At 39.8% G+C, this 15,022-nt stretch overlaps 1 protein-coding gene across 4 annotated transcripts in view; it reads left to right on the top strand.

Moving 5' to 3' along the window:
• The window catches only part of Fgd4 (FYVE, RhoGEF and PH domain containing 4), a 181,344-nt gene that overhangs the window by 41,386 nt on the left and 124,936 nt on the right, over positions 1-15,022 (top strand). Inside the window, exon 1 of one of the 4 annotated variants that reach the window (XM_029544203.1) lies at positions 2,546-2,629. The exons of 2 other annotated variants lie outside the window; for them this stretch is intronic. The gene's annotated coding sequence lies outside the window, so the exon portion shown is untranslated. One more of the 4 variants, XM_021209744.2, reaches the window with a different exon arrangement.

The raw sequence follows: 15,022 nt of genomic DNA, 5'->3' as shown, positions 1-15,022 counted from the left end.
CACTGAAGCTGTTTATCAGGTTTAGGAGTTCTCTGGTGGACTTTTTAGTTTCTGGACTGAGTTAGTTGAGGTTGAAGAACTGTCCCACGCTTTGTGGCACCATTGCATGGGGATGTTTCTGAACTGGGCAAAGAGGTGACAGTCTGCTGAGCAAGAAGTCTTCTTCGCCTCCTGAGTCCAGATGCAGCATGGCAGCTGCCTCTCGTTACTGTTCCAGGCCCTCCTTTGCGCCAGGATTGACTATATTCTCTAGCTGGGATATAAAACAAAGCCTTCCTCTCTTAAGTTGCTTTTATCAGGTACTTTGTTATAACAATGAGAAAAGTAACCAAGAGAGTTCCTAGGAGGTCAGTTTCTGTGTGAAGGGCTAGAGTAGCCATATCACAGAAGGTTGTAGGGAACTCTGGGAGTTTTGGAGTGCTGTATGTCAGTTGTTTATTAACTGTCTCAGGGTTTCTATTCCTGCACAAACATCATGACCAAGAAGCAATTGGGGAGGAAAGGGTTTATTCAGCTTACACTTCCACATTGCTGTTCATCACCAGAGGAAGTCAGGACTGGAACTCAAGCAGGTCAGGAAGCAGGAGCTGATGCAGAGGCCATCGAGGGATGTTACTTACTGACTTGCTTCCTCTGCCTTGCTCAGCTTGCACTACCAGCCCAGAGATGGCACCACCCACAATGGGCCCTCCCACCTTGATCACTAATTGAGAAAGTGCCTTACAGTTGGATCTCATGGAGGCATTTCCTCAACTAAAGCTCCTTTCTCTGTGATAACTCCAGCTGTGTCAAGTTGACACACAAAACCAGCCAGTACATTAACTATGTAGAAGAGTCACTAGATGGGGGATTTTAAGAGTTTGAAATTCTCAAATCTTAAAGTAATAGCTTTGGAAATTGAGAGTGTATTTATTTATAGTGAATTTTAGAAGCTTGGAATGGTCAATGATTTTAACCACTATACTATTACTCCTCTCACATAAAATTTTCTTTAATATTTCCATCTTTATAAAAAGAAGTCAAATAAGGAAGGAGATATAAGAATGGGTAGTGGGAACATAAGATAAAATATGTCATATTATACATGAAGTCTAAAGAATAAATAAGCTTAAAACATTATAAATAAACTATGACCCTTTCTTTTTCTTAGGATCTGTCTTTCAACACCTTATACTCATTTTAATAATCTCTTGTAGTAAGAGTTTATGCTGTTTTTGCCCAAATAGTTCATCCTCATTTTTTTTTTTTTTTTTTTTTTGTAAGATTTATTTATTTATTTATTATATGTAAGTACACTGTAGCTGTCTTCAGACACTCCAGAAGAGGGCGCAAGATCTTGTTACGGATGGTTATGAGCCACCATGTGGTTGCTGGGATTTGAACTCCGGACCTTCGGAAGAGCAGTCGGGTGCTCTTACCCACAGAGCCATCTCACCAGCCCCTCATCCACATTTCTTGACAATATTATTTTCAGGTTTCTTCTCTTTTTGTAATCATTGTTGCTGAAATTAAGTTCTGATGGGTTTTGTTTTTCAAAAGATATTAATACTTGTGTGGTTTTCTTTCTCTAAAACTAAATGCTGACACTTTAAAGCAACATCCTACTTGGTTCTTTTGATTATTCTTATAGGGATAAATTTATTCCAGCTACAAGGGATACTTATAGTTGTCCTTTTAATATTTGTATTATATATTTTTTCATGCCAAGAAGAGAGCTCTGAAATGTTTGGTATAGAGTGCTGATAAAGGGAGGGCAGGTGAACCTGCATTACTGTATGCAGTGCTGATAAAGGGAGGGAGGGCAGGTAAACCTGCAGTGAGTGCTGTTGCAGTGCTGATAAAGGGAGGGCAGATGAACCTGCAGTGCTGTATGCAGTCTACCTGCTTTGTTTTCTTTTTATGTTTATTTTAACTTTTTTATCTTATCCTTTTAAAAGTTTACTTTCTTGTACTATTTTTAGTGCCCATGGAATGAATTATCCCAGTGTGTGTTTTCTGTGTGGTAGGATTGATTTGTTTTTCAACCACTACAATCTTATTTTCTGACTTTTTAGTGAATACAACTGAGAAACTGGCTGTTTCCCTGCTGAGTCAGCATGTAATCTTCATGCCAGTAGAAACAAATTTAAGTCAGTCATTGCAAACCAAGACATTGCAAGCTTCTCATGAACACCTAAGACTCTAGATATATTCATTAAAAACCTTTATAGCCTCTCCTCCCATCCAACAAAGCACAAAAAAATAAAAATAAAAAATAAATCACAGTTTTTTTCGGAAACAATTGCTGTTTAAAACTTGACTTTATTTTCTAGATAAGATATTCAGTATATTTAAATATATTTGTTTTTAAAAATCCCTAAAAATACAAAACCAGTTTTCAGTTCTGTGGGCGATTAGAGAAGAGGAAATGACCCGCTGATGAAGCTCACTTTTCCACGGCATGTTATCTTGACTTTGCAAGTGAACTTTTCTGTTTGTGCGTTGTGTTTCTGCGACCTTTCATCCTCCATCGGCAGCATGACTCTCTGAAACATTAGGACTTTGTCCTGGCAAGCGTCAGTTTGTAGAAAGCTTTTCCTTGGTCTGCACTGCCTGGTTTATATAGCCAAACACCTGCTGAGCAAGCCCTGTGAGTAACTGTGCATGCTTCTTCACTGGGGCTTTGCAGGGTGGGAGCACAAAGACTATGATTGTTACCCAAGAAGCCTGAGTCACACACTTCTACCAATCGCCTTAGGAGGACTGGTTACCATGGAATCCACCATCTGTTCACTCCCCGCTGCCGGAATGTGATTATCCTTTCGGGGCTGGGAACATAGGGTTAGCAGGGGAGCCTGTGTAGTGTGAGATTCTCGGCAGTGCACTGGGCTATTGGGCGATTTCATTCTGCTCACTGAAAGAACAAATGAAGGGAGTCCTTCTCCAGCCATTTGTGACTTGACTTGTAATCACAAGGAACAAATCAGCTTTTCTAAGGTAAGTAACCTGGCATTGCATATCTGGTTTGTACGGCATTTAGTGTGAGCATATCTCTCTGTGATCAAGGAAAGGAAGCACTAAGCTCTTTGGTAAGAACCCCACCCCCACCCCAAAGCTTGCACACTTGCCTTTTATTAATTTTAGACAGCCTGTACAATTACATGTTGGAATTATCCTGTAATGCTTAAGAATATTTCCTGCCTGTGAATGTGTACTGTGATCCTTGAATGTTGCAGATAGACAGTCATCTCGTAATGGCTTCTACAGTGAATTACACCAGTGTTCTTGCTGAAATACACCCAGGGCTACAGCGTGTTCAATGTTTGTTCTTATTTGAGAAATGACTCCATCAGTGGCATTTGTAGATTATACTCAAATTAAGGTTAATGCTGGACCACATGTTTTAAGTATGGTGCTGATGTAGTGTTTCAGAGCCTGTGGAAACAATGTGACAGGGCTGTAGTGACAGATGGCTCAGCCATAAGGGAGGGGTAAACCAAGGAAGATGGCTTGCTTTTCAAGGGCTTCCTTTGTCATTGTTATTTCTTTTGTCCACAGCTACTTAAAATGTGTGTTGCATATTGTAAGCTGCGGATGGAAATTTTAGTTTTAACAAATGGATGACTGACATTTTTCCTTGTGGCTCAGAGGTTGGTAGCTCAAACAAGGGACTACTATGTCTTTTGTAAGGCAGCATTGTGTCTCCTTCCCCGAAACTGTGACCTAAAATATAAAAGTGTAAAATAAAACCAGCTGTATGCTCTGGAGACTTCTTTTGTGTCAGTGTTCCTGCCCTTGACACCCCAGCATTAGCACCCTGAGTTTAGCAGATCTGCCATTTTGTGTGCTGTATGAAAGACTGTAATTAGAGGTTTTGCCTGTGCAGTTCAGTCAAACTTGAACCATGTTGTATTCTTGGGTGTGCATCTTAGTGAGCCAGTGGCTACCTAGAGAACTAGAAACAGTCAGTGGGCACAGACACTATGCTTTTTTTCTTTCTTTTAACAGTCCAGAATGAGTTGACCATAGTATTACTCAAGGACACATGCTTGTATTTCATTAAGAGTTTTTGAAGACTAATTGTTTTGTGGATTCCTGGTATTAACTCTAGTTGATGTAGTATTCTGCACTTACAGTTTTTGAAATATGCAAATTAATCTAGGTACATACTATCTTTAAGAAACACCTTTCAACAATAGTAGACATGTATCTACCGGAAAGCTTCTTTAATAACTCCAGTTTGAAGCTAATCTTGTGTAATTGAGGAAAAAACTATTTCAAAATCAATAAACAATTTAAGGTTTATAAGGTCAAATCATGTATATTTGTGTCATTATTGTTGTTTTAATTACCCTATATCTTAGAAACCCGAACTGCCGTAGTGGTGAAATGTGCCTTAGCTGTAGTTACTTAGGCCACTAAGTGGGTAATTAAAACCTACACTTCACCAGTTGACTGTATGTGAATGTGCTACTACTTTCCAGTTACCAGTTAACAAGGTGGTGCTTGTAAGTCCATCAGGATATTGTAGGTGTTGGCAGATATACTTGAAAGCACATTTATTAAGATCCTGTTTGTTCAAGTTTCAAGCATAACAAATAATAAACACACAAAGTTTGATTAAGTGTGATGAAAATCTTTTAGAAAAATCTTCACATAGAAAAGGAAATAGGAAACATGGCCTGGCTTGATATAAAACAGTCCCAGAGCCCAGCTATATTACCTACAGGAGCACAAAACCCTCACAGAAATCCCAGACAGATATGGACTAGTAGCAAGAAGGGCAACCCCTCTCTAAAGGGTTAATTGAGCAGTGATTCACTGATGACTTTATAATGGGATTTTTATTCTGCCTTATGTAAATAACCTGATGAGTATTTTCCTTTTCTATAGTTAAAAAATATCTATATCTGGGTACACTTAAGACATATTCCATTGAAAGAATAGAATGAGATAATTTTATGCATCAGCACAATTCTGCACTGTCTTAGATGCAAAGCATATCTCACAGGCACGTGACAAGTGTAAGTCAGGCAGAAGCTGCATGTGGGCGCGGCCTCTACTTGCCGGATTCTCGTACTACTGTTCTGAGTTACCCTCTTAGGTTTCATAATGATTCCTGAGCTTCTCTGCTCCAAAAGAGACAAGGTTTCCTTAAGTATGCAGAGGGTGTATAGAGCGGCATGTGTGTGGGCTGCAAGGAACAGCTTCTCCCTCAGTTCATGTCACCTTACCCTTTAATTAGTGAGACTGAGCTCTGGGAAAGTGTCTAGAAACACATTATTCTTAAACAAGTTTTGTCTTTGTACAAATAAGCACACTGCAGTGCTTTGCATTTGTAATCATGTGTTGAATTACTGACTTCCCCTCTATTTCCTTATCTGCCTAAACTTTATTTATTTACTTACTTATTTGGTTTTACAGAGTTCCTAGTCTTGGATTCAGTCACATAGATAGACCAATTTGTAGTACTTTTTCAGTCCCTATTATAAATCTCTAGATTTCATATTTCTGTAAAGATCCAGATAGAAACAGAGTCATCTAGTTTGTAACCCAATTTGATAGAAGAATTTCAGGCCTGTAAAATACAATGGTCATTCTAGGCCTCAAAACCCGTGAAATTGCTCATATTGATTATGGCAGGTTAAGTATTAAGACAAGAGCAAGGTCTTCTGATTTTGCTATCCTGATTTGGAGCAAGCATGGCAGGGGGAGGTTTGCCCTAAAATCCAACTGGTAGAATTTCCAGAATTTAGAGAGAATATGGGTCTTAACATAATTTTCTCAATTATGAAATTCACAGGAAGCACGGGCTTCTTCTTATAAATGCTTGACATTTTAAAAACCATGACTATCAGAGCAAGTAGATAACTGGACGCTTAATTTGTGTTGTCTCCCTGTTGCTGTTTCTATATGAAACATGAAATGATGATCAGAATCTTGCTGGATGACTCTGAGGTTGATAGTGTGGAGTGGGGTAAACAGTAAGGAAAGATTGCAAAGGGCAGGGATGGTGCCATTCTAGGGTACATACCAGTCACCAAGATCCTTGTCCTGTAGTGACTCAGTGGGACACTTCTTTGGACGTCAAAATGCTCAGTGTTCTTAGTTTAACTTAATATCCATTCCCTCTGTTCCTTCACCAACCACATGTTCCTAGGACTCACGAACTTCACCAACCACCTTTCCTAGGACTCCCTTCACAATATCAAGATATTCTTTCTTGGAATATGTTACCTATCATTAGTGTTAACTTTTCATCTCTTTGTAAAATACATTATTGAACATTGACCTTGAGCTGTAGTATTGCAGGATTTAATAGTAGGTGCAAGTAGGTCATTAGTGAAATTCCCATGAAAGAGGGATAAGACATAATAAAAGTAAAAAAATAAGTGAACTTTAAGCAGTGTCAGTTCTGTGGAGACAGATACATACTGAGGGGTTGGGGCAGTAGGCTTTCGATTAGATAATCGAGAATTGTTTATATAAAAAAGTCTCATTTAAGTGGAAGACATTAAATCATAAGACAACCACATGTAATCCAATTCAATGCGTGTGTTGTCCTCACTTTATGGGGGAGAAGGTGGAGGGTGTAATCAATAGGATTATATAAAAGTCTTGCTAAAGAGCTGGTGAGGAGATTGGTGAGGAGGGCAGGAAGGGGGTGTTAAGGATGCTTTCTGCCAATCTTGAGGACTGAAGACTGATCCCTGAGCTAGTCACATGGTGAAAGGGAACCCATTTCCTCAGATTGTTCTTTTCCATGAATGCCCCTTCTCCCGAACACAAACAAGAAAAATGCAGCCAGCCCCTTGTGCTATGGGCAAGCACGACTGATACATTTTCTTTCATAACTTAGTGCCACGTATGTGCTCTTTTCAAACCAAGATGTTGATCAACATGCTTGAGAAGATATTTCAGGGCAGTGGGTTTGAACAGTCAGCATTTTTAAGTCCAGGACAAAGCCAGACATCACGGCTCATACTTATAATATCAATACTCAGAAGGCTAGGGGACGAGGATTGCAGTGAGTTGAAGGCCGTATCTTATTCTTGGTATTCATATTCTAAAGTCAACACACAAAGTAAAACTTGTGTAGTCAGAAATGTCCTTGAGAAATTCCTTAGGAAGGCAAAGCTGTGTAAATTAATCTTGTCAAAGTCCAACACAGTGGATGTGGATCCTACTCTGTGTGAGATAAAATGATATATTGCTTGAATTAAGAAGCTGTGCTATATTTTAGTAGGCCTAGAATTAAGCTCAGTGTGCCGAGGGCTCACATTTGGAATCATAATGACCAGGAGGAATCAAGGCAGCACCTACTTTGTAGTTTCTCTCTTCTAGCATCCCATACATATACACACCACACCCGAGGGCACCTTTGAGCATGCTCGTTCTCATACGCAGCTGCCTGCTGTCCCTGCAAAACATATCTCGTTCAGCTTGAGTAGCTTCAGTTTGAGCAAGATGAGTCACCACTGACTAGAAGATGAACTTTGCTTCTTTACAATTTTTTTGTGGATTTTAAATTATTAATGGTTTTACAGAAATTTTATGACAAATATAAAAGTTCCTAGGCAAATTAAAATTGGGTAATAAAGATAAGCCTCTTTAAGTAGTGATTACAAGAGGCTATTTTGTGTTTACATTAGAGATATATAGTAATAAGAGCCTTAATAAACTCCCTAATAATTGTGCTATTTTTAAAGTGGGTTGATTTGTTAAAAAACTTTATTATTACCATTTGTAGTCTGATAAAAATTGCACAAATCCTGGAAAGAGACATTACAGAGAAGACTCAAACACCAGGTGACTATGGCGCTAAGTGGCTGGTGAAGCGCTTCACTATCCTAATGCTGTGTTAGGAAAATTCAGCTTACTCTGCAGAGATTATTTTTAAGATGCTTAGTTAAGTGATAGAGGAGGATCCCATGATAGAAGCCACATAACTTTTGTGGAAGCATGGACAATAATGCAGAAGTCTTGAGCGTGTGGAATTAAGCAGCAGGCAGTGAGTCAGATCTTGAAGGCAGATAATGCTTTCTGGAAACTGTAGGACACTGAACCATAGTTTATATGTCCTGTGGTGGTCTTTTTTTCTCTTCTGTTGCTATGACCAAATCATCTGAAGGGACAGGAGGCTTATTTTAGCTCCATTCCAGAGAGACAAAGTCCACCATGGAGAGGAAGGCATGACAGCAGGAGCATGCAGCCAACCTGGCAGTCAGGCAGCAGAGCTGAACTAGGAAGGGGACTCAAGCTGTGAAGCTTCAGAGCCTTTGCCCTGTGTCCTACATCCTCCAGCAAAGGGAGCCACCAGCTGGAGGCCCTGTACTCAGACACTAGCCCTAGGGTGGACTTTTCACGTTTAAACCACAGCAGTGACTATGTTAAACTATGGCAGCAGTGCACTGACAAGCTGTACAGTAAAACCGGCCTGCTTGTTTAACCTTCAGATATTACAATACCATATTAAAACCAAAGCTCTATAATCTGGGAGAAAAGTGTGTGTCTGAATATGGTTGGCACTAATGTGAAGATGTGCTACAGACATTCTTTTCTCTTGAAAATGGCACAACTCCATAAAGAGTAAGCTGACCTCACCATCAAAACTGTTTTTTAATAAAACTGACTTTTCTCCTTTAACATAATTGAAGGACATGTTATTTGCATAAAACTTCTAGTATTGAGCAGATCAAATGGAATCTCTCCACATCAAAGTTAGATGGATTAGTTTTCATGGCTATGATAGAGAAATGAAAATAGTCTTTCCCTCAATAATCTTACTTTAGTAACTGAAATGTATCAATACAAGGTTCTTAAATAACAGTGCAATGGTATGGGAAGGTACTGTGGCTGCACAAAGAGAAAAAGATCACGCCTTGTTCACCATTAGAAAGATGTCACTTCTGAGACAGCTATACACTGTCTCTTAAGAGTAATATGAGATTTGCTAGGTGGTTAAAGACTTCTAATATCAGATGAACATACATAAAAGGTCAAAGTTATAAAAGAATAATACAGGTTTGCAATATAAGAATGATGAGATTGGGTGTAGGAGTGTAGTAGTTAGGAACTGGAGGATAGAGTACCAGCTTTTATTGCTGTAAACCATGTCTTGGGGGTGGGAGTTTGCGGAATGAACTCACTGAGATTGGTGAGCATTGCTGTCCTGTGTATATTTTAGAGCTGTGACCTTGGCTGTTCTGTGGAGGGTGCAAGGCCATGAGCAGTGGGCCCAGTGAACAGTGGGATGACAGGTCATCAGAATTAAGGCAGTGACACAAGGACATAGAAGAAGGGACAGAGATTTCAGTAACATTATTAGGACTTAACAATTAATTGGATATGTGAATAGTGTTAAAAGATAAAGAAGTGTTGAGAACAGCTTGAATGCTGGTAGATGAGATATCATTAGCTCATACTGGTGACACAGGATGTAGAGTTGAATCCCATGTTTGACTCCAAAGCTTCATTTTATTTCTCATCACATGTCTAACTGGTCATATACCAATTAGAAATTGGTATATGAAATGTGTGCCCTTTACTTTTTACATAATTAAACTTGTTCTTTGATAATTTCCTACAGTGATAATGTCCTAAAGATTGTCACCATCACCCCCTTATGTGTCTCATACCCTAGAACCTATCCCTCCCTCCTCTAAGCCCCTTTCCTCCGTATCACTTTTAAATTGGCATGTAAGGTTAGGTGTCATCATGGCACTTCTTAACAAAGTGTTTGGCGATTCTCCTTCCTGCCATTCTGCCCAGCCCGTGAGTCTCCAGCCAGGCCAGTGTTGTAGGTATGCTGGCCTGTCTCAGCATTGTCACAGCTAGCAGTGCCAGAAAGAAAAGGAAATTTAAAAGTAAGGTTTTAATTATCTTCCTACGTTAGACCTCTAAAAGGACAACTTAAACCCCATTTGTCTCCATTTTAGGACCAGGCCTGATTCTTAAAAGAAAGCCACCAGTCCCAGGAGGTGGCCATAAGTCACCAGCCCCAGGAGCAGACCATAAATTCCAGGAACAAGGTCATAGAACTCCTCTCCCCAAGAACAGCCTGGAGATAACCACAAGAATGGGAAATACCTTATCTCAGGACGGGCCACCTGTACTGGACAGCCTTATCTTATCCTGTGATTCATGACATAGGAATGCAGACCATGACCACCTGGCACAAGCCAATCAGAAGCTGACCCATGTGACCTCCCCAGCACTCACCAATGAAATTTTAGATTACCTTACTCACTCTCTAAATACAGAAGAACTAACATAGTAGCCAATCAAGATTGTACTAATGCCACTGCTTTGGCCCCTAAAATCACATTAAAAATTACCTAATGCTTCTAGAACATCCTTACAGCCCAGCATAAAAAAGGGCCTGTGAGCTTCACTGTAGTTGCCATTTTCATGAATGGTTGACCCTCTCATGCTAGTTGTTTCTGCAGAATAAACATGTTGTGTCTTTATATGCTATTTGAGTCTGGGGTCTTCCTTCAGTGATTCTCAGACCCTCACACCTCTACATCTCACACTCATTACCATTTGAAATTGTTGACTGCAGGTGAAGGCAGGAAACAGCAGTTTGTGTGAATTCACAGCATAAAGCTAATATCCACATACACTCATGGAAAGTCTGACTCTAATGAATTAGCTGCCGTGTCTTGCATAATTCAGTTAGGAGATACTGAAGCAGTATGAATGTTGAGGACAAGAATGGCTATAAAATCTTGGTTTTGTTGTTGTACCATGTTTAGAGGGAATATTGCCATTAAATTAAACTCCTTAAGCATACTCCTAAACTACCACTTTTTCTTAATTTTTGCATTCTCTTCTCTGAATTCTCACAGTGCTCTAAAGTTTTATCCATCACCGCCATGCCTGAAGCTGTTCATGTAGGGCAGGGCAGGTCTATTTATAGTCTTAATTTGATTTGATTTGTAAATCAGTGAAGATGTTTGGAGACAAGCCACATAGCCTAGAAATATCAAAAGAAAAGAAAACACTCAGTATCTCACAAATGCATAAACTAATAGAAACAATAGCCGTCACCTCTCTCGTACAAATCATATACAAATCTAGTCTAAGATACACTGAGGCTAAGTTAGTGATTCCTACCTTGCTCCAGGGTCTCTGCTTTTAACTTACTAGAGAAAACTAGTTCTTCCAAATGTCAGATAGGCACCAGCCCACTCTTGCTCAGTTCTCCCTGATGATATAGTAGGAAGTGGTAGAATTTGCCTTGATTATCTACATATTCCTGGATGCTTACCTAAAGCCTTGTGGATAGAAATTGCAAGACAAAAAAGCATTTAACAGAAAGAATAAGGAAAAGAGTAAGTTCTACTCAGAAATCCTTAAACTGCTTAAGAATAACTAAGGTACCGGGCAGTGGTGGCGCATGCCTGTAATCCCAGCACTTGGGAGGCAGAGACAGGTAGATTTCTGAGTTCGAGGCCAGTCTGGCCTACAGAGTGAGTTCCAGGACAGCCAGGACTACACAGAGAAACCCTGTCTTGAAAGATAAAAAAAAAAAAAAAAAAAAAAAAAAAAAAAAAAAACAAAGGAATCTTCATTGGTGGATCTGGGAAGTTGCAGTGAATGGTTCTCTTCTTGAATGAGTCAAGTCTTTGCATAATTGTTTTACTTTTTCTACCTGTCCTTTTCTGGCTTGCCTTCTGTTGCTGTGAGAAAACAAAGAAACACATAAAAGACCAAAACCAACTTTGTAGGGGAAGAGTTTATTTGACTTGTAGATCCTCATCACAATTCATCATCAAGAGATGCCAAGATAGGAACTGAAGCGCAACAGGAACCTGGAAGCACAAACTGCAGCAGGGACCACAGAGGACTGCTGCTTGTGGGCTTCTTGAGAGTGTGCTCAGCTTGCCTTCTTAAACAACACAAGACCACTCGCCTAGGGGTAGCACAGCCCACAGTGGGCTCCACATTCTAAGACAGTCACTAATTTTAAAAAAAATTGCCCCATAGGCTTGCCTACAGGTCAGTTTTATGGAGTCATTTTCTCAATGGAGATTCCCTGTGCCCAGATGACTGAAGCATGTGTCAATTTGACAAAAAAACTAAGGAACACACATCCATACTATTCTTTTAAGAATATCTCTATTAGTATACAGCATTCTGCTGGTAATGGCATTTTGCATAACTTATTTGTTTCATCTTGAACTACTTAAAGCCCACTCCCCTCTGACAATGTTGAAAACAATACAGGTAGACAGACATACAGGCAGACAGACATACAGGCAGACAGACATACAGGCAGACAGACATACAGGCAGACAGACACTGTATTTTTGCAGATACTTCTGAGTACTTGTGTCTGTTGAATAAAGAAATAAGCCAAGAGTTTACCGAGGAAGAGTCTCACAGTAGGCAAACTTATTTTGAATGTATTTATTATTTTAAAACAATATTTACTCATCTTAAAGATGCAGGCAAATAAGCTCTTTCTTTTCCCCAATGGTGGGGGTCACATGTGTGGAGGTCAGAGGACAGCTTTCAGGAGTCAGTTCTTGTCATCCATCAAGTGGCCACTGAGAATCCAGGTTTTCAGGCCAGGGAGCAAGCACCTTTACTTAGCTATCGCTGCTGGTCAAACAAAGCTCTTAATCAAGATCATTACAGTAATAATCTCCAGCCAAATGGGATAATATTTACTTCAGCGCTTAACTGGATTTTATTTTCTGCTTTTTAAAAAGTGACCTTTTTAGAAGATAACCACTCAGTTATCTCTCCAGCCTCTCTCATTTGTCACTTTTATTTGGTTAGTTTTGTAAGTCGGGATTGAATTTATAACCTTGAGCATGATAGGCCCGTGCTCTACCACTGAGCTATGACCCCCACCCACCCAGAAACTTGACTTCAGTACATAACTTACCACTGATGACAAATCAGTGCATTAGTGTAACTAAATTTGCCGAAAGCAGGACTGAAACTATTCTCAGAAGCCAATTAAAAAAATAGTGTTAGTAGGCAGAAGAAGAGAAAAACCAAATCAAACAAAAACCTAAAAGTGCTCTGAAAAGATGGTACTAAGCTGCAAGCTGGAACTCATTTCCCCTTTGAAGCTGTGGTTAATATGATTCCCATGCCAGCTTTGCCCGTAGTACCATGATCCTGTGAACACCATTCTGGTTCATTATTTATTTAATGATGACATTGGTAAGGGTCATAAATACTGAACATAAATTCTTATATTGATGCTTGATAAACTGCAGAGGGCATAAACCTAAATTTGATTGGGTATGGTAAGAATAGGTATATTCCCACTTAATTGGGAGGCTAATACAGGAAGATTGCTGAACCCAGAGTCCAGGGTCAGCCTGGACAACATAAATTATGTCTAAAAAAATTGTTGTTATTAGTCTGAGGGATTTGTTCTAACTTTTATTGATCTTTATATCGATGGCTATTTCTTTGGAAGAACTTGCTTAAGGTTGCAGAGGGGGGTGACTTGTAGTTTTCTGGTATGTTTTGTTCATTTGCTGCCTCAATTTATATTTCTAGGGATAAGTTAGATTAACAGTCTCTTTAGCATTGGGTTATGTAATTTATGACCATTTATTTGAATTCCAGGTTTAGAAAATATTATTTTAATTTGTGCTTTTATCAATGATAATTTTCCAGATATTTTATTACCAGATAATCTTACTGCATTTACATTTATTTATTATTTTTGGTGCTGGGATCAAACATGGAGCCTTGAGTATAACTAGCTCTACAACTGTGTTACATATCCAGCCCTCTTGCTTCTGGATAAGAATTAGATGGGATTTATAAATTAATGAAATATGTTTAAATATTTTATTGTGGTGATTTATGACCCAGAATCAAATGATAATGTTAGATCATCTCCCTGCAATCTAGCCTCATGTAGAGAATACAGTTAAAATTTTGTAAAAACACTGCTTGAAATTATCTGACTGCTCAATGCTTTTTGTAGGTAGGTGGCACATATGCCTACTATCTATATTGGATCATAATTTTAGCATTGGTGCTGTAATATAGTTAAGTCCTGCTTTTGTCAAGAACTGAATCAGGGACCACAGAAGAGTGCTACTTGCCGACTGGACCCTCTGGCCTGCTCATCTTGTTTTCTTATGCAGTCCAGTCCCACCTGACTGATGATGCCCTCCACAGAGAGCTCGGACCTCCCATATTGATTATTATTCAAGACAATCCCTTACAGACCTGCCCACACAAAATCTGATGGAGGCAGTTCCTCTATTGAGGCTCTCTCTTCCCTGGAGAATCCAGTTGTGTCAAGTTAACAGGAAAAATTAATCAGTATAAGTTGTACTTATGATTTATTTAAATCCCAGGAAAAAATAAATATTAAAGATAAAATGTGTAAAATCCTTGAACTATTTAGGAACCCAAATATGGTTAACATGTCTTCTAGATGTCGTCTTCAGAGCAGTAGTATGTTGAGTGTTGTATGCACAGACAGTCTACTGGGACAGGAAGCAGGTTCCCAAATGAAATATTTTTCATGAAGAATTAAAAAACGACTCAGTACCCACACCCTGTGCCCATACCCACCAGGCCCAGAACTCACTAGATAAACCTGCTCTCTGACTCAGATCATCTCGCCTCTGCTTACTGAGTGCTGGCGTACAGGCCTGAGCCACCACAGTTAGCATTTCTAATCCCAGGAGGTTCTCTGGCACCTTTGTTCCAGGTTTCAAATGTATCTAGTATATCTGATGCTTGTGAGCGTTCTGGGAGAAATGTAGAGGATAAGCACACAAGTTCACTGTGTCCTTTGTGCCTGACGTTTTACAATCTGCTAGTTATGTTGACCAACTTACATGATCTCAGGTAGTGGCATCTGCCAGTGCGGGGGCAGTGGGCATGGGGAAATAAAGGGAGTGGGAGAAAACCCGTGTCCTGCCAGAGTTCTGGTGCTCTGGGTGGGCGGATGTGGAAGGACTGCCACATGCTTTCCACGCGGCCCCGGGTGGGTGTCTGGCTGTGGGAAGCCACGGAACCCCAACCTACCCGGGGGTGGGGGGTGGAGGGG

Source organism: Mus pahari, chromosome 12 (assembly GCF_900095145.1).
Source record: "Mus pahari chromosome 12, PAHARI_EIJ_v1.1, whole genome shotgun sequence".
In the NCBI taxonomy this organism is placed as follows: domain Eukaryota; kingdom Metazoa; phylum Chordata; class Mammalia; order Rodentia; family Muridae; genus Mus; species Mus pahari.
Note: the sequence above shows the minus strand (reverse complement) of the source record. Positions and strands in the feature narration are given on the sequence as shown.